The 18634-nt window shown below is 45.5% G+C and overlaps 1 protein-coding gene across 6 annotated transcripts in view; it reads right to left on the bottom strand.

Moving 5' to 3' along the window:
* The window catches only part of RNF152 (ring finger protein 152), a 61992-nt gene extending 49230 nt beyond the window's left edge, over positions 1-12762 (bottom strand). For 2 of the 6 annotated variants that reach the window (XM_074944979.1, XM_074944974.1), the window contains exons 1-2: positions 11917-12110; positions 11292-11415 (exon numbers count right to left, since the gene is read on the bottom strand). The gene's annotated coding sequence lies outside the window, so the exon portion shown is untranslated. Of the gene's footprint in view, positions 1-7736; positions 8269-11291; positions 11416-11736; positions 11795-11916; positions 12111-12526 lie in introns of those variants that run through there. The other 4 variants (XM_074944978.1, XM_074944975.1, XM_074944977.1 and 1 more) reach the window with 4 other exon arrangements.
* Between the last annotated feature and the right edge of the window lie 5872 nt (positions 12763-18634).

Raw genomic sequence — 18634 nt, 5'->3', positions numbered from 1 at the left:
TTGTCACAGAGCTGTTATGATGAATTTATCAGTGTGTGTGAAGCACCATATACTATGGTGAATTCCCATAACAAAATCAACAAGGAGTCCGGTGGCACCCTAAACACTAACAGATTTATTTGGGCATAAGCTTTCGTTTATTTTGGGCATAAGCACTTCTTCACCCACAAAAGCTTATGTTCAAATAAATCTGTTAGTCTTTAAGGTGCCACCGGACTCCTCGTTGTTTTTGTGGATACAGACTAACACGGCTACCCCCTGATACTTGAAAATCCAGAACAGTATTAATAATTTTATATTCAGGGCTAAGTGTGGATGATGTGGCATAAATAAGGTTTTGGGCCACACATTAAATGTAGAGGATAAAAACAAATATTAAATAACTACCCATTCACTGAATGAGGCAGGAGTCCTGTGGTAAAAAAAATGAATTGCCATGTAACTTAAGATGGTGTCAGAATGCACAAAGCGGCTGAATTAAGATAGCACAGAGACCTTAATTCTGGCATTCCCTAACTTCTGAGTTCATGACTTTGTAACCTGAATCTTATGCTCAAATAAATTGGTTAGTCTCTAAGGTGCCACAAGTCCTCCTTTTCTTTTTGCGGATACAGCCTAACACAGCTGCTTGGTTTGGGGGGGGGGGAGAGGGGGAGAGGGGGAGGGGGTGAGAAAACCTGGATTTGTGCTGGAAATGGCCCAACTTGATTATCATACACATTGTAAGGAGAGTGATCACTTTAGATAAGCTATTACCAGCAGGACAGTGGGGTGGGGGGAGGTATTTTTTCATGCTTTGTGTGTATATAAAAAGATCTTCTACACTTTCCACAGTATGCATCCGATGAAGTGAGCTGTAGCTCACGAAAGCTTATGCTCAAATAAATTGGTTAGTCTCTAAGGTACCACAAGTCCTCCTTTTCTTTTTGCGAATACAGACTAACACGGCTGTTACTCTGAACTCTGAAACCTGACATTTAAATATAATGTAATTACAAACTCAATTACATCATTAATAATGTGTGGAATAACTAACACTGTGCTTCCAGGGTGATTGTCATTCACAGCCATATGCTGTATGTATCATTCTTTTTCTTCCACTGGGATGCAGAAAGAGGTATTTTAATTATCCTTTAACTTTATTTTCATATACAGAAATGCTATTTTTTTTCTAATGAGTAAGCCAAGATTGAGTAAAAAATCAATTATATTTAAATCGGTAATAGCAGATTGATATTCAAAAATCAGATTTTAAAATCAGAGTTTGCAGTTTTATAGCACCTGTAGAGGAGCATCTCAAATCACTTTACAACCAGGGGTAGGTGTCATTATCCGCCTTTTACAGAGATGGAAACTGAAACAAAGAGATCTGAGGTGTCTTGCCCAAGATTAGAGTGGGACCTCGTAGGGAGTAGAATCCAAATGCCCCACAGAGCAGCCCTATATTTAACCCACTGCGCCATGCTACCTCCCATATTTAGACTTGTTTAAATATAATTATTCCCTTTAACTAGCAATTTATAGTCATATGACATGGAAAATACAAGTACAAGCAAATGTAATGGGTGTGCACATTTATCTGAATAAAAATAATTTGTTATGCTGGTTTTTAAAAGTAAATTAAACAGTGGACGGAGGACTTCAGGCAAGCTGCCAATGTGGCCTCCAGAGCTGCAGCAGTTGGGTCATACGACTTCAAAAGGGAAAAGAAGCAACAGCAACAGCCTAACTCATTTTATTTGTAGCTGATCTGAGCTGGCAAAAGACACAGCATCTACTGGAATATTCACTGTATATTACTTTTTTTTTTAAAGGATCAAATTTATCAGTCACTATTCAGAATATAATGTTTAAAAAAATCACTTAGATAATAAGGCAAAAATATTAGTTAACACAGTGGTTCTCAACCAGGGGTACATGTACCACTGGGGGTGTGCAGAGGTCTTCCAGGGAATATAACAACTCTTCTAGATATTTACCTAGTTTTACAATAGGCTACATAAAAAGCACTAGCAAAGTCAGTACAAACTAAAATTTCATATAGACAATGACTTGTTTATACTGTTCTCTATACTATACACTGAAATGTAAGTACAGTATTTAGATTCCAGTCGACTTATTTTATAATGATATGGTAAAAATGAGAAAGTAAGCAATGTTTCAGTAACAGTGTGCTGTGACACTTTTGTATTTTTATGTCTGATTTTTGTAAGCAAGGAGTTTTTAAGTGAGGTGTAACTTGCAGTACACAAGACAAATCAGACTCCTGAAAGGAATACAGTGGTCTGAAAGGTTGAGAGCCACTGATCTAACAGGTGTAGTCAGCAATTGTTGCACGCTATACAAGCTCTTTTGCCCTAGCAAGGTAAACTTAATTCCCATCATGCCTCATCATCTGAGAGCAGAGCTTGCAACTACTGGGGTTACTGAATAAATCATCATCTTGCTTTCAGCCAGTGGGATCCTGTTGAACGTTCCAAGCACTCGAACCTTGCCATCGTTTTATGATTTAGTCATTTTTTAAGTTCAATTGTGGAGAAGTAACTTGATCAGAGCACTGCAGTGTTTGCTGTTTTGGTATCAGACTCACACAGCTTTGTGTAGAATGTACTGTGCAGAGCAATATGGTATTAATAGCGCTACATTTATTTATAATGATAACAAGAACATCGAGTTACAATAACAAAGAATTAAAAACAGCAAGAGTTTTGGAAGGGATAGAAGAAATCTGATTTCAAGGCATACGCCAGTCTCTAATAGATTAGGGTTAGGAAGGAGCTTTCCCTGTGGGCAGGTTATCCCATGCCTGCCTACTTCAGGATTTCTTGCACCTTCCTCTGATGCATCTGGTACGAGCCACTGTCAGGGAAATAACTACATAGAACATTGGTCTGGTCCACTGTGGCAATTCCTGTGTTCCTATGTATAATATAAATACACTAGATGAGAGTATCCATGGTATTAGTACACAATAAAGAAGTGAAATAAACTAGTAGTTTTCCCACCTCCCACAGGGTACCATACACTTCCCAAATCCCCTACACGCATACATGTGTGACCCACTGGTCAACGTGTCCCTCTCTGTGCCCAATCCACAGAAGATGTGAGTCGCTTCCAGCTTGACAGCCTAACTCTTTAGGTCAAGCTGAAGAAACTCATACTCTAGCTGTGGAGGACCCCAGTTCAATCCCTGGGGTCAAGGTGGCATCTATCAAATAAGTAGGGGCTCTCAGCAGTATGAATCCTAGATGAGCTCCACTTATGTGACAGCTGCTATCTTGACACAGATGATTGAACCAGAGACATCCAAATCTCAAAGTCTGAGTTTAAAGCTGTAGCTGGGGCTGTAACAAACATATTTTCTGTGAATTGGAGTACAGACAGAGGATCATAATACACCCTAATCCATGGGTTCCACATACACCCCAGGTTTGCCTCTAGAGTCCCAGCACACTTACATCCTACTCCTAGGTCTGAAAGAATCCCTCACTTTCAGCTTAGCCTAACGCCATGTGTACACTTGAAAAGGTTTACCAGCATATCTACCAATATAACTATATTGGCAAGCCCTCCCAGTGGGCACAGCTTACCCCAGGGGAAAAGTACTTTTGTCAGTATATCTTATACCCGTCCCCCAAACAAAGTAAGCCATACCAGCAAAAGCACATTTATGGCAGTATTACTGTGTCTACCCTAGGGCTTTTGTCAATATAGAAACATCACCCTAAAATAAACAAACAAACACACAAACAAACCACCACCCTGACATTGCCATACCAGCAAAGGTTTCTAGTGTAGACTTGGTCTAAGATAATGCTGTGGGAAGAAGGGGGTGGGTGGGAGGAACCATGTTCTCCCACATTTCCAACTTTGAGAGAACATTTGGAGCTTAATCCCATCTTCCCAGAACATCCCAGATTGCCATTGAAATCAGAGGCCAACATCTGTAAAACATCCATGTGGCCAAAGCACCTGATGCACACATGGGTTGGCACACACCAACACCCTTGCACAAATCCAACCCCAACTTATACATGCACTTTTTCACAAACACTTTTCCTTGTGCATCCAAAATACCAAGGCCTAAGTTGGGAAAGTCGGTTCTGGACTGAGATGGTTTGCCTGCCACCTTTCACAAAAATTTTAGGAAATTGAACTCTATTTAAACCATAATTTAGATAAAATTTGGGAATCAGATTGGCCGATGAAGATTCCATGTCCTGTAATTATCTTCCAGTTAGCGATCTCTATAACAGTCTCTTCCCTGATAAGGTCTCTTCACCATATATCATGCTTTTCAAATTAATTTTATACCTCTTATGATTTCTTCTCGGCTATTTTAATGACCCTGGGGTAGCTAGTAGGAAGGGACAAATTACAAATTCATTAACAGTACTTTGAAGAGCAAAAAGGCCAGGTCAGGAGCTAAGTATTATTACTCAGCTTTAACTATGAAAGCTGCTATTGCGTCTCTATAATACATTTTTGTATCATCAGTTCCTCAGAAGTTTTAGGCAGGGAGCTGATCTTATCCCAGAAACTTTCTCTTCCTTTTTCCCCCTGCTGTTCTCTAGGGAGGCTTTATGAAGCCATTTCTGTTCTATGCCATGCCTGCTCTCTGTTAACTTCACTCAAAGAAACTCTAGTGAGACAGGACTCAATTCCTCACAAAACATTCAGGGCTTGGCTACACTTGCGAGTTACAGTGCAATAAAGGAGCTCTGGGCGCCCTAGCTCACTCCCCGTCCACACTGGCAAGGCACGTAGAGCGCTCTGACTCTGTGGCTACAGCGCTGCTGGTACTCCACCTCGGCGAGTGGAATAACGTTTGCTGCGCCACCGCTGGAGCGCCTCAGCACCAGTGTGGACACCCTGGTCTCTTAGTACGCTCTGATCGGCCTCCAGAAGTGTCCCACAATGCCCGTTCTAGCCACTCTGGTCATCACTTTGAACTCTACTGCCCTTCCCTCAGGTGACCAACCATCAGACCTGCCCTTTAAATTCTCTGGGAATTTTGAAAATCCCCTTCCTGTTTGCTCAGCCAGGCGTGGAGTGCTCTCAGCGAATCTTTCCAGGTGATCAGGCCTCCACGCGCCAGGCGATCCCAAGTCTGGAGCAATGGGGAGGAGCTGGACCTCATCAGTGTTTCGGGGGAGGAAGCTGTCCAGTCCCAGCTGTGCTCCAGCCACAGGAATTACAGTATCTTTGGGCAGATATCAAGGGCCATGCTAGGAAGGGGCCACAACCGGGATGCACTACAGTGCAGGGTTAAAGTGAAGGAACTGCGGAATGCCTACCGCAAAGCCCACGAGGCAAACAGCCGCTCTGGTGCTGCTCCCGCCACCTGCCATTTCTACAAAGAGCTGGACGTGATACTTGGGGCGACCCCACCTCCCTGCCAAGTACCACCATGGACACCTCAGAGGCCAGTGCAACAAGGCAGGAGGAGGAGGAGGAGGAGGAGCAGCAGCAAAGCGGGAGCGAGGGTGCTCACCCCAGAATCGCTAGATGCATGCAGCCAGGAGCTGCTCTCAAGCCAGGAGGAAGGTAGCCAGTCGCAGCAGCCAGTGCTTGGGGAAGGACAAACACCAGAGGAGGTGCCCAGTAAGCGGCTTTTATTTTGGGAAGGAAGTTATTCCGTGTGGGCTCTTGGGGCGAGGAGGTTATGGCTGCATGCATGCCTACATGCGGAATAGGGTATTGATGTGCTCTCTCACATCACGGTAATTGGCCTCAGTGATCTCTTCAAAGGTCTCAGCCAGAACTTGGGCAATGCACTTGCACAGATTTTTCAGGAGAGCCACTGTTGTCCCCATCCCAGTAAGGCTAACTTGTCCACGCCACTGTGCCGTGAGGGGCAAGGGGACTATTGCTACACACACGCAAGCTGCATATGGGCCAGGGCAGAAGCCGCATTTCAGTAGAAGACCCTCCCTTGATTCCCTGGTCACCCTCAGCAGCGAGATATCTTCCAGGATGAACTCCTGTGGAAAATGTGGGGACAGTGTTCAGTACAGGGGCCCCCTGCAGCTGTTTGCTCTCCCCAAGGCACAGAAACCCAGAGGACAGTACAGCCATAAAACAATCAGTCACGCTTGACTCTGTGCTTACTCACCATTTTGGGGCTCCCGTGCATTATGTGCGCTCGCTTTGGGACAGGCAAATTATACTATTGTGTAGACCGTGCTTGCCTTTGAATATGGCGGAATCATTGCTCTGTCTGGTGTGAACAATGCTGCCTCTGTTAAGTGTTGCATTTTGCCTTTACAGATGCAACCTTGAGATCTCAGCCGTCCATGTTATCAACAGCCGAGAGGCTGCAAAGAATCGGGAAGAGACCATGTAGAAGCAAAGAGGGCATGCTGCATGAAGTCATGCAGCACTCCCTTAATGAAAATCAAAAAGTGCAGGAGTGGTGGGACAGTGAAAGGAGGGTCCGCCAGCAGAATGCGGATCGCCAGCACCAAAGCACAGAGCAGCTGATAAGCATCATGAAGCACCAAGCGGACTTGATCCAGGCGCTCATAGCCATGCAGGTGGAGCACTACTGTGCCCGCCCCCCCGCAGCCCTTGTCCCAAAACTCTTTCCCTTGTGCCACCATGCCACCTCCAAACCACTTTCCCCAACATCTGGGTTCTTACCGCCACCCACTGCCTCCAACACCTGTAGCTTTACCACACAGCCCTGAAAACTACGACCCTTATCCACTGCACTCAACCCCCATCACCATGCAGTATAGCCATCCTGAAGTGCTGCACGCATTGCACAGCACTCCAGACAGGACATACGCAAATCTGTGACTGTACCATTCTCCACCTCACCCACCCCCTTGTCCTTTGTGTTTCCCAAGCAGTTGTGTTGTGTTTTTTTTTCAATAAATTGATTTTTTTGGCTTTGAAAACATTCTTTATTATTGCATAACGTAAAAGAAACCTTAGCCCAGGAAAGCAACAGGCACTGCAAGTCAGTGTATCATACATAGCAAACACAGATTCCTACCACACTTCACTCCCGTGCAGGGCACCACACCAGACATTACTGTTGGCTTTCAGACTCAAATTGCTCCCTCAAGGCATCCCTAATCCTTGCAGCCGCACACTGGGCCCCTCTAATAGCCCTGCTCTCTGGCTGTTCAAATTCAGACTCCAGGTGTTGAACCTCCGAGTTCCATGCCTGAGTGAATCTTTCACCCTTCCCTTCACAAATGTTATGGAGGGTACAGCACGCGGATATAATTGCGGGGATGCTGTTATCGGCCAGGTCCAACTTCCCATGCAGAGAGCACCAGCGATCCTTTAAACGGCCAAAAGCACACTCCACAGTCATTCTGCACCAGCTCACCCTGTTGTTGAACTGCTCCTTGCTGCTGTCAAGGCTCCCTGTGTAGAGTTTCATGAGCCACAGCATCCAAGGATCACAATGGGCATTTCAACTTCCCCTACCGTGATCTTCTGGTCTGGGAAAAAAGTCCCAGCTTGCAGCTTCCTGAACAGGCCAGTGTTCCGAAAGATGCATGTGTCATGCACCTTTCTGGGCCAGCCTGCGTTAAGGTCAATGAAACGCCCATGGTGATCCACAAGTGCCTGAAGAACCATAGAGAAATAGCCCTTCCAATTAACATACTCGGAGGCTAGGTGGGCTGGTGCCAGAATTGGAATATGCGTGCCATCTATCACCCCTCCGCAGTTAGGGAAACCCATTTGTGCAAAGCCAGCCATAATGTCATGCACGTTACCCGGAGTCATGGTTCTTCTGAGCAGGATGCGATTAATGGCCCTGCAAACTTGCATCAACACAATTCCAACGGTCAACTTCCCCACTCCAAACTGGTTAGCAACCAATCGGTAGCTGTCTGGAGTTGCCAGCTTCCAGATTGCAATAGCCACCCGCTTCTCCACCGTCAGGGCAGCTCTCAATCTCGTGTCCTTGCGCCGCAGGGTGGGGGCGAGCTCAGCACACAGTCCCATGGAAGTGGCTTTTCTCATCCGAAAGTTCTGCAGCCACTGCTCGTCATCCCAGACTTGCATGACGATGTGATCCCACCACTCAGTGCTTGTTTCCTGAGCCCAAAAACAGCGTTCCACAATGGTGAGCATGTCCGTGCATGCCACAAGCAAACTTGAGTCGTTTGCATTACTCGAGTCGATATCATCGTCGGAGTCCTCACTGTCACTTTGGATCTTAAGGAATAACTCAACTGCCAAAAGTGACGCACTGGCGAGACTCGTCAGCATACTCCTCAGCACTTCGGGCTCCATTCCCGCAGACTGAAAGGGAAGACAGACCGCGCAGTACAAAGACTGTTGAAAGATGGCGCCAAATGTGGATGGAAGCAAAGGGAATGCTGGGGTGCGAATCAATGCATCACGGCGCGTTGGGACAGGACCCAGAATGCCCTGCACTCCCCGCCCCCTTCCCACAAGCCACAGCGCCAGAATAGGAAGAGGTGCTGTGTGGGATAGCTGACCACAATGCACCGCTCCCAATGCCACTGCAAGTGCTGCAAATGTGGCCACACCAGTGCGCTGTCAGCTGTCAGTGTGGACAGACTGCAGCGCTTTCCCTGCTGCACTCTATGAAGGCAGGTTTAACTCACAGTGCTCTACATCTGCAAGTGTAGCCATGCCCTCGGTGTGGAACCTTCCTCGGGTCTATATCTTCTGCGGCTTTTTTGGTATTGTTTAGATCTGACCCCCAACCTGCATACCTAACCCACTGATGGAGTTTTCACCCCATAGAACTCTTAGTGCTTGCTCTCAGTTCTGGTGCAGTGAGTGGGTGCCTTGGAAACCATGGCTGGCAATCAGAGTCACAAGCATTTTTTTTTTTTAAATCACCTGTTTAAAATGTTAGATCCTGGATAATCAACTTAAGAAGATGAAAGCTGAGAAGGTTTTTAATGCTGTTTTCTTTGACAGAAGATTGTGCAACACAGTCACATCCGTTTCAAAGGCTTCCACTCCCCTCCTCACAGAGCTGAGCAGCAGAACAGCGATTTGTATAGAAAATGGCATCAGCAAAGAAGGCAGGCAACTTTTGATAGGCTCAAAAACAGCTGTGGAATTTCTGTAGAGGATCTATATACTGTGGAGGGGGAAAGGTCCAGGCTCAGATCTAGTCTGCAACCCACACGATAGCAGCAGCTAGAGGTAGAATCTTAAAAACAGTACAGAATTTGAGTTGTGCTGGGATCCCATGTTTCTGAAAATACTCCTCATGTTCTGCCAAAAGCAAAATCAAAGGGCCCTACTCTGCAACCCTTACTCAAGTTGGCTGCTAAATAAATGGTTTTGTTTGCTTGTTTTAAATAAGTGTCAGTTATCCCCGTGTCACAGATGGAGGGCCCGGTCCTGAAAGCATTCTCTATTACTATTTAATGTTTATATTACAATAGTGCCAGAAACCCTAATCAGTATCAAGGCCCCATTCTGCTAAGCACTGTACTAGTATAGAAATAGATACAGCCCATGCCCAAAGACTTGCAGTCTGTGGTCTTGACCCTGAAAATACATGAGCACAAGATCAATTTTACACAATTTTGTATCTCCCTACCTTCAGTGGGACTATTCACCTGGGTAAAGTCTTAAATGTGCTTAAATGTCTAGTAGATTGGGACTTATGAAAGACCCTGCTGAAACGCCATGCAGAATTACCAGTAGCAGTCCTACATGAAGAGCACTTCCAGGAGCAGGCCTGGGGGAACTGAGACGCAGAGAAGCTAGCAATGTTGAACACACAAGTGAATCAGTGTCAGAGCCAGAATTAGAACACCGAAGTCCATGCCTCCCAGCTCCAGACTCAGCTGGCTAAGCCTTGGATTCTCTTATGATGAGCAGCCTGTTCTATGTTATTACATGATCCATATAATTTACACACACAATGCACAGATTGAAATAATATTTATTATCCTTCATGGCATCAGGATACCTAATCTGGACATTCCAAAGCACTGGCCGATGCTTCCAGGGAAACTATTTGATGTGCAAACCATACTTTTGTCTGGTGTGGCTGAAACAACTTTTCCCGTACAAAATAACGGCCCCCATTTTTCTTGCCAGCTGTACCAAGTGTCACCTTTAAAAATTGACGGACGTTACAGGTGAGGCACTGAACTCTTCATTGAGTTCTTTACTTTTATTGTAAATGAAGGTATGTGTGTGTGGGGCGGAGGGCATTTTCCACATATCTATGCCCTGACAATGTTGTAAATGGCAACAATACAAAACGGTTATAGCTCTGCAGTCCTCAACAGTGGTTCCTTTTATATTTACCTTCTCATTCAAGTTAGCAAAACCATAATTACAATGCTAAGGACAGCATTTTCAAGAGCAGGAGAGGGAAAAAAATGTTGTCATTGTCCCATGAGTTATATATTATTTCAGTCTCAACAGGCACTTCAGAAAGGCCTATGACCTCAACCTGGACATATAGGTTGACAGAAAGACATGTGCATATATTGAGTCTGAAGGTTACAAATATTTTTAAATGGCTTACAGACAACCCCAACACTTGAGCAAATGTCAGTCAGAACAGAATTACTGTGCTCGTTTGAAAAGGAGCAAAACAGAACATGGACCGTATTTCTGAAAGGGAGAAGAAGAGATTTACTGAGAGAACAAGGAGCTGATGATGAATTTCAGCATTTTATAGTTGAATTAAGGGGTCTTATCAAAAGCCTGCTTTCTTTGTTCTCTTTCTTTTGCCACACACACAACTAATAGCTCCCCCAAGAACAACTTATTGCATACAAATCTTTCGCTGTGTTTTAAGCAAAACCACAATTTAATTTTTTAAAAGGCAAACAGTGAATTACTTCCAAGAAAAGTCATGCCAACAAATAGAATAGCTGAAACAAAGCACTTTGGTGCTAGTCCTTGGTAACGTTTGTAGACCATATTTTTGGCAATGCTGCCTTTCCAAAGAGGCAATTTCTAATTCGACAAGAACAAAGCCAAATTCTGTCACCATTAACATATTTAACCTTTTATTCTTTTATTATTATCCGTTAAAAAATAATGCTTAAAACCCATCAAAACGTTTTAATAGGAATGATGGGTTTGAGTTACTGAATATTTTCTCCCCTAACTGGCATTATGAGAAAAATAAAGGAAAAAAGAGATCAGTCTCTAAAGTCATCTGGATTTTTTGCTCAGCAAACCTCACTTAAACAACGTTGATGCAACCACAGACATCACCCAGACAGAGTTCAATACAATCTCCACGCATTGCACTACTCCACAGACATGAGCATTGACAGTTACCGATAGCGAGCGTATTTTTGGTGTATTACCTGAATCTCTCATTGCGTCTCCTTTCTCCCTTTCTGCAGGATGATATCAAGTGGAAAATGTTCAGTGGTTTGCAGGCAGGAGGCGACAACCAGGAAGCACAGTTGTGACAGAGCTTTGTTCTGCCTGCAGTGAATTACACGCAGCAAGGGTTAGACAGCAGCAAATTCTGAAATCAAAGCATCCTTTTAGCCTGGATCTAGAACTATGTTTCAGGGGTGCAAGGAGGCGGGGTGTGACATGCTTCCAGATTCATTCAGACTAGAAATAAAAATAAATGAAAAAAAAAATCGATTCCCTGTCTCCAAGTTCCCCTTTTTTGAAAGCAGCCTCCCCTTTAGCAACTCCCTCAGTGCCGAAAAGGGAAACAAACACCCTGTGGCTATTACATGTGAGAGTTGTTGGGTATAGGAAACAGTTACACAGATAACACATGCACGCACACACCAACGGATCAGCTGGCATTTCAGACATCGCTTTACCATCCCTACCACTGTCCCTCCCCTCTTTCAACAGGCTAAGCCCCTTTTTAAAGCCTCACCCTTCCCGAACGCAGGAAACATGCAAAGCCTACCCCCTCCCCCCAAATTGCAGGGCTTGTCTCCCCCCTAAGCTCCGGCTCCTTGCCTTGCCCTTCCAGCGATCATTTCACCCCTGCCAAGCAGAATCGGCCAGATGAGAAGCCCTAACCCTCTGTCTCTTCTCCTCCTGGAGGCCCCTCCTCGGGAGAAAGGGCTGGAGATAGAAAGTCCAGCTGGCTGGAGATAACAACCCCTCGGTGAAGAAACTATTTCTTTAGGCAAGGCCCGGGGGGCAGGAAGGAAATGCAGCCCCCCGTTCCGCTAGAGACGAGGGGGAAGGTGGTGGGCGGAGGGGCTGGCTTCAGCCAGGGCTCAAGGAGGCATCTGAGGACACCACCGACTCAGCCAGATGGCTGTCACCCCACGCCAGAGCCGGCACTCCCCCGCCCCATCACCCCCCTACCCCGACACACCAGCAGCCCGACCTAGTTCCGCCCGCTGCTGAGCGGGGCGAGAGATTCCCCGCACCCTCCTTTGCAACTCCGCTTGCCAACACACACGCACCCCACACACACACGCTGCAGCCGAAAACCAGAACCAGCCCTGCCCGTGAGTCACGGGGGGTCCCCTCGGAAACCACTAGCCGGCGGCTGCTGGGGAAGGCTCCCTCGCACACACCGGCAGGAAGAAGACGGGGGTGCAAGAAGCACACTGACCTGCTTTTGTTTTATTTCGGGCTGCTCGCCCGGCGACAGAAGCCGCGTCTGCCCCCTCTGCGCCCCTGCCCGCGCCTCTGGCGGTGCCCCGCGCTGCCGGGCCAGCCCCGGGCACCCTGCTGGCGGCGCGCTGGACTCGCAGACGGCCGGGAGCAGCGCTCACCAGGCTGGGGAGGGAAGGGCAGGGGAGCGGCTCTTTGCTTTTGAAACACACTTGGGCTCGCACGCCCGATCGCAGCCTCCTCCCCACAGAGGGAGCGAGCCCCCCTTCCCGCTCCCTCGTCAGTCTCACAGCGGGCACCAACCCGCAGCGGGAGCCCTCCCGGCCTTACCCCACCAGAGGCGGGCACGGCGGGGGCCGAGGAGACTCCGCCCCTAGGGCCCGCCCCCTTTTTTCCCCCCCTGCCCCGGCAGCCTGTGGTTGGCAGCAGCGATCCCCCCCCCCCCCAGGGGTGGCGGGGGAGCGGTCAGGTGTGGCAGCCCCACGGGCAAGAAATTATAATGGTCGCCCTGTGAGCCATTCCTGCCGGGCGATGCCATAATAAAATCCTAGCGTGCTGAGGAGCAATCAAAAGCAAATCACCCATCTCCTAAGACAGGCTTTTATTTTCCCTGGCAGGCAAGTGTGTCTTAAGATCCAAAAGGTACCAGCAGCCTCAGGCGGGCTTGTCTGGCCAGTTGCCGCTGCAGGTTGTGTTTTCCGGCTGTGTGTGGGGGAGGGTGGGGCTGAGCAGCAGCAGCGGGGGAGCCCCGGCCTGGGCAACGGGGTATGTGGGGTGGGGAGCCCGGGCTGGTACTTCTGTCTCCTCTCTCCAAAGCGCTTTGCAGGCCAGGGAGAACTTACCCAGGCTACGGTAAAAGTACAGTACCCTTCAGCACTGCTGCTCTCAAACAACCCCCTGCCTAAAAGCCTGGGGGGAAGAGTCATACAAAGGGAATCCTGGGCCCCACTGTGCAGACGAGAAACAGAGGGGTTAAGAGGCCTGCTTCTGGTCACACAGCAACTGTGTGGCCGAAATAGAAAGAGAACGCAGGGGTTCTTTCTCTGAGTTTGCTTCTCTGGGCAATGCTGCTAGGCAAAGTGCAGGGGAGGAGAATAGAGCGGCCAGAAGGGCTACTATTTATAGGGGCTATTTATAACTTTTTCGCTTGAGGAATTGTAATAACCTGAGGTTTTAAGATATATTTTTATTGCTTTTTAATAGGGAAAGGATGATGGCACTTTCTAAAAAAATACTAGCCAGTGTGTGTTAGGTATTCCCTTCAGTGCCTGATCTACAGAGGGTATGGGTCTGCTCTAGCTCTCAGCTTAAATTAGGCTCTCACATTATAGAGTCTATTGCTTTTCACTTTGGAGGTCGCCAGCCAACATGGCAGTCATCACATCACTGTCGATGTACATTAAAACAACAGAAGAAACAGATACAGGACCCAGTGCTGCTTACTCAGAAAACAATCCTATTTCCACCAATGGCTGAGGACAAATGTGTTCAGATGTCTTGGCATCACACATGAGGTCAGCTAGTGTGAAACAAGAAAGATCCATAAATTATCAGATAATTAATTAAGATAAGTTTCTCCTCTGTCCGTTGAAGAAGTTCAATATTGTGGAATACATTCATCTTCCAAAGACAGAGTTGCTTCTGATGTGATGATGGCAAGTTCCGGGGAATTGGATCTACATACATATTGGTATGACCCCAAGAGCACCCTACTGCCAGAGGTCAAGGGGTTCCCTGGTATGTAGCAGTGAGTCTCAGCTGGCCTGACCAGTCCAGTGCACCCCACGCACTGTCATGATATTTATTTAAGAGGTGTCTTGTAATGTATCATTGGGAGACTAATAACTCACTGATCATTAATATTCTTGTGTGAAGTACATATGGTTCACATGCAACAAACTATAGAGATGTGCTGGAATGGAAATATATTCCTCCAATCTGTTTGGCAGATAGTGCCTAACCCCAGATGGCCCTAAAAAAAATGCTGTTTCACAGACAACGCTGTGTCTCTTATGTAAATTAAGCAAGGTGTGACCAAAGATAATGAAAAGCACATTTACATGCAAAGTAAACAAAGCAAGAAAGTGAGGGAAAATGACTACTGAACAATCTCCATGGGGGATGGAGACTGCACCCTCCAGGAAGCCTTCCTGTCTCCTTTGGCAGGGTCTATGAACTTGGAGAAGATGAAGAGAAGACAAAAGGTCATTTTGTCATCCTTCACCTGAGGAGACAAAGAACCAAGCAATTTGGGCTCCGTGCTGGATCCTGGCTAAAGGCTCACCAGCCATGCTGGAAGAATGACTTTGGTGAGAAAACTACTTTGCATAAATGACGCTAGTTTGTTAAGTGAGATTTTAGTCTTAGAAGTGTATTTTTACTTTTGCTTGTTTGTAACCATTTCTATCCCTAGCCCTTCTACTTGGTATCACCTAAATCTGTGTTCTGTTGTTACTAAGCTTGTTTTACTTTGTGTTAACTTTAGTTAAGCTAACAGGTTAACTGTTACTCTTTAAAGGTTAACTCTTTAAAGCTAACAGGTTAACTGTTACTCTTTAAAGAACCAGCAAACTTGATTAGGTTTTGTGAGTGTTACTAGTGAGAGGGGCTAAGCGCTGCAGGTAAACATTTTTGGGGAGAACCCGCGGCTGGAAGGGTTGTGGAGGTCCCCCCTGAAAGAAACTGGGTGATAGAAGTCAGGGTGAGACCTTTTTGCTCATATGCTGGCTCTTGGTGTCAAGGCTGTGAGCCACAGCTGCCTAGCATTTAAGGCATCCAGAGTTGCAAGGCAGGTGTTGATTGAACCCCTTACTGGCCTGGGGGGGGGAAAGGGTCACATTCAATGTTTGTTTTTGTTTGAAACAAACTCTTCTCTCACCTTAAAATTTTGCTTACAGCGCCACTCTGGAAATGGTGAAAGTGAAGCAGTAGAACCTCGCAAAAAGAAAAGGAGTACTTGTGGCACCTTAGAGACTAACAAATATATTTGAGCATAAGCTTTCGTGAGCTACAGCTCACTTCATCGGATGCATTCAGTGGAAAAGACAGAACCTCGGAAATTTACAAAACGAAACATTCTCACAAAAATCACTTCAGTCTCACTCCGCTCCTCAGCAAGGATTTAATGGCAGAACAAGGTCTCATACAACTTAGACGTCATTACTTTTACTTAGCATATTCTACTGTATGTTCACGAGTATACCATGAAGTTAAACAAATAATTAAAACTAAGCTACAGTTTTTAGACTAAGTGACCAAAGCACATTGTGATTCATTAGGCTTTTGTTTGTTTGCTTTTGGGTTTTTTTTTTCTTCCTTTTTCTTAATTGAATAATTGAGCTTTATGTGGGTGAAGAGTACAGAAGTCAAATAAGCCAAATCCAGCCACCGATCTGGGTTCAGGCTGCAGGGACAATGACATAGCCTTCTCTTCTTTCTCCTCCCTTCCCCATCCTGGCCATAAATGAGCATGAGTCCAGAGTTAGCCTTACTATTTTTGCGAGCACCTCCAAAACCAATTTTGAGCATGCCCTACCCCAAAAACCCAACTGATTCCTGTCCACCTGATTGCACCACTAGGCCCACAGGCAGTCAGGGGGATCGAAGGAAGAACAGCAAGATGGCTATTTGCAGCACTCACAAAGTTAATGGACTTATTTTATTTTATAAGTGTTGGAGTTTGGGGTGGAGCAGGATCTTTAGGATACTGTCATCCTCCTGCATCTGGACAAGTGCCGGTCAGGTGCTTGTGCTGTTCATTGGTATCATAAAATTATAGGGTCCTGGTCCAGGACAGGGGCTCTTTGGCACTGCAGAAATACAAATACGACTAATAATTTTCCAAATAAGTCTGGGATGTCTGCACTGGCAACTATGCTGGTGATGAGTATGTTTGTTTCTCTCTGGAGAATTTCATTAGCCTGAAGGCTGGAGGATTTATTTCACAAACACTGGCTTAATGTCAATTGGGAAGCTTGCTTTCTCTTCGTTCTCAGGGAAAACCATGTACACAACGTGACCCAAGTATTTGCACCACAATAATTCAAGGTTCTCTAAGGGCTGTTCATAAAGCCTTCGAGATATTGGGTTGGTTTTACAATTAAAAAAAGAACCGTATATAGAGTTCACATCAGGAATTTGTGCTACATCCTATTCTTAAAGGGATACTTCAAAGTTGATGGGCACAAAATTTTACACAAATCTATGTAATTGTTTATGTATTAGTTCCCTCCTTTTCTTATTTTAAAAAAACTAATGCCAGCTATGGTATTGTAAACAACCCCACCATAACAAACCAGTGTGGATACAATGGAGGAAAATGGAAACAGATTTCCATCCCTTCTAGCACCCGTTAGCACCTTTGTTAGCAGAGAGGCCAAGCACTGAATGGTTAGAGACTAAACTGTCATCTTACTGGTCGAGATGGTCCCTTGTAGGTCAGGACTGAAATACGGTGGCATTATTATGTTTTTGGTATTGGTATTACAGTAGCAGTTAGAAGACCCAGCTGAGATGGAGGCTCCATCCCGTTAGGAGTTGTACAAACACATAGCTGAAGACAGTACCTGCCCCAAATAGCTTACAGCTGTGGCCCTAATCCTGCACAGACTAATCAATATGTTTAACTGTAATCATCTGACTAGTTCTACTAAAGCTAAAGGGAATACTCACGTGCTTAAAGTTAAGCATTGGAGTGAGTCTTTGCAGGATCAGGGCCTAAGTAGGTAAGAAAGACAAAAGATAGGGGAAAGGAAGTATAATAATTCCCATGGACAATCTTGCACTGCTTCTGTTACCACCTTCGCTTGCCATGAGAATAGGAGGATTTGAGTCTCCAGGGGTGTCAATTAGTACTCTTGAAAAGTTCCCAACAGTTGACTTAAAATAAAGGAAAGGAAATAGATTTCACCTTCAAATGCCTCTGTAGTGTTGTTGGGGGGGGTTATGTTTTTTTCCAGGGGATGTTTGTGTTGGTTGGTTAGTAGGGTTTTTTTAAATGCAGTATTCTGGAAAAGTATTCAGATTTTTAATATGGTGAAAAATACCTTGGCGTGACATAGACCACTTGACTATGTGGTCCCCTGTTCTTTGCAAAAAGCTCTCACCGGAGACAGGGTAAACTCACTACACCAAACTCATCTTACCTTATATATACTCTTTATGGATAAATATCCTGTATCTACAGAAAGCTCCTAACTTGTCAAGACTCATAGTCATTGTGAGATTTATGTACAGATAATATTTAAGGAATAATGTAACTAAATGGAAAGTATGCTTTATGGACTTGGATTAGAAATTAGTCCCTGGGGTGTCATGATAATGGCCCATTCAAGGAAGATGGAGTTGTTACCCCTCCCCACTCAGCTAGCAAGGTAGTGCAAAGTTCTATTGTCTACCCCTGCCACAGTCAATGGAAAACCATCAGACAACGACAATCAAAACCATTTCTTTTCTACAAGAAGGGAGGAGTTCACCCTGGCTGTGAATAGAAGACTGCTGTAATATAATAGGGTATAGGGCAAGGCACTCTGGATCCATTCACAGAAGATGAAGTGAGCTGTAGCTCATGAAAGCTTATGCTCAAATAAATCGGTTAGTCTCTAAGGTGCCACTAGTACTCCTTTTCTATTCACAGAAGAAAACCCCTAGCAGAAGGGTATGCTTTCATGAAGGTTTGTATCCCAAATCTTGAGAAACCTGCCAGCTCTGCAAACTGAACTTTGTGGGATAACCTACTTTATTAGATAGGACAGATAACTATTGATAAGTATACACCCAGGTTTGCATTTTATGAATTTGTTTTGTGTTGTAACCACTTGTTTCCACCACTCTCTCATTTCTAGTTAAATCTTTATTCTTTCTTAAATAAACATTCTTTTGTTTTATTATAAGTGCTCACAAGTGCTGTGTGCTTTACAGGAGCAGCGAGTGATGGTAAAGCTGGTAAATTGGGGCACCCTACACCTTTGGGTCAGAGGATCTGGAACTTCTGTGAGTAGCCAGCTTCAGGGGCTGGGTATCACAGGGGAACAATTCAAAAGGATTCAAGGATTGGGGTGCACCTATTGTTAACCTGCAAGGCGAAGGAAGGGCTGGTATAAACCCA

The sequence above is a fragment of the Natator depressus genome, chromosome 2 (assembly GCF_965152275.1).
Source record: "Natator depressus isolate rNatDep1 chromosome 2, rNatDep2.hap1, whole genome shotgun sequence".
Lineage (NCBI taxonomy): Eukaryota > Metazoa > Chordata > Testudines > Cheloniidae > Natator > Natator depressus.
The sequence above is the reverse complement of the archived record's forward strand: the minus strand, read 5'-3'. Positions and strand labels throughout refer to the sequence as shown.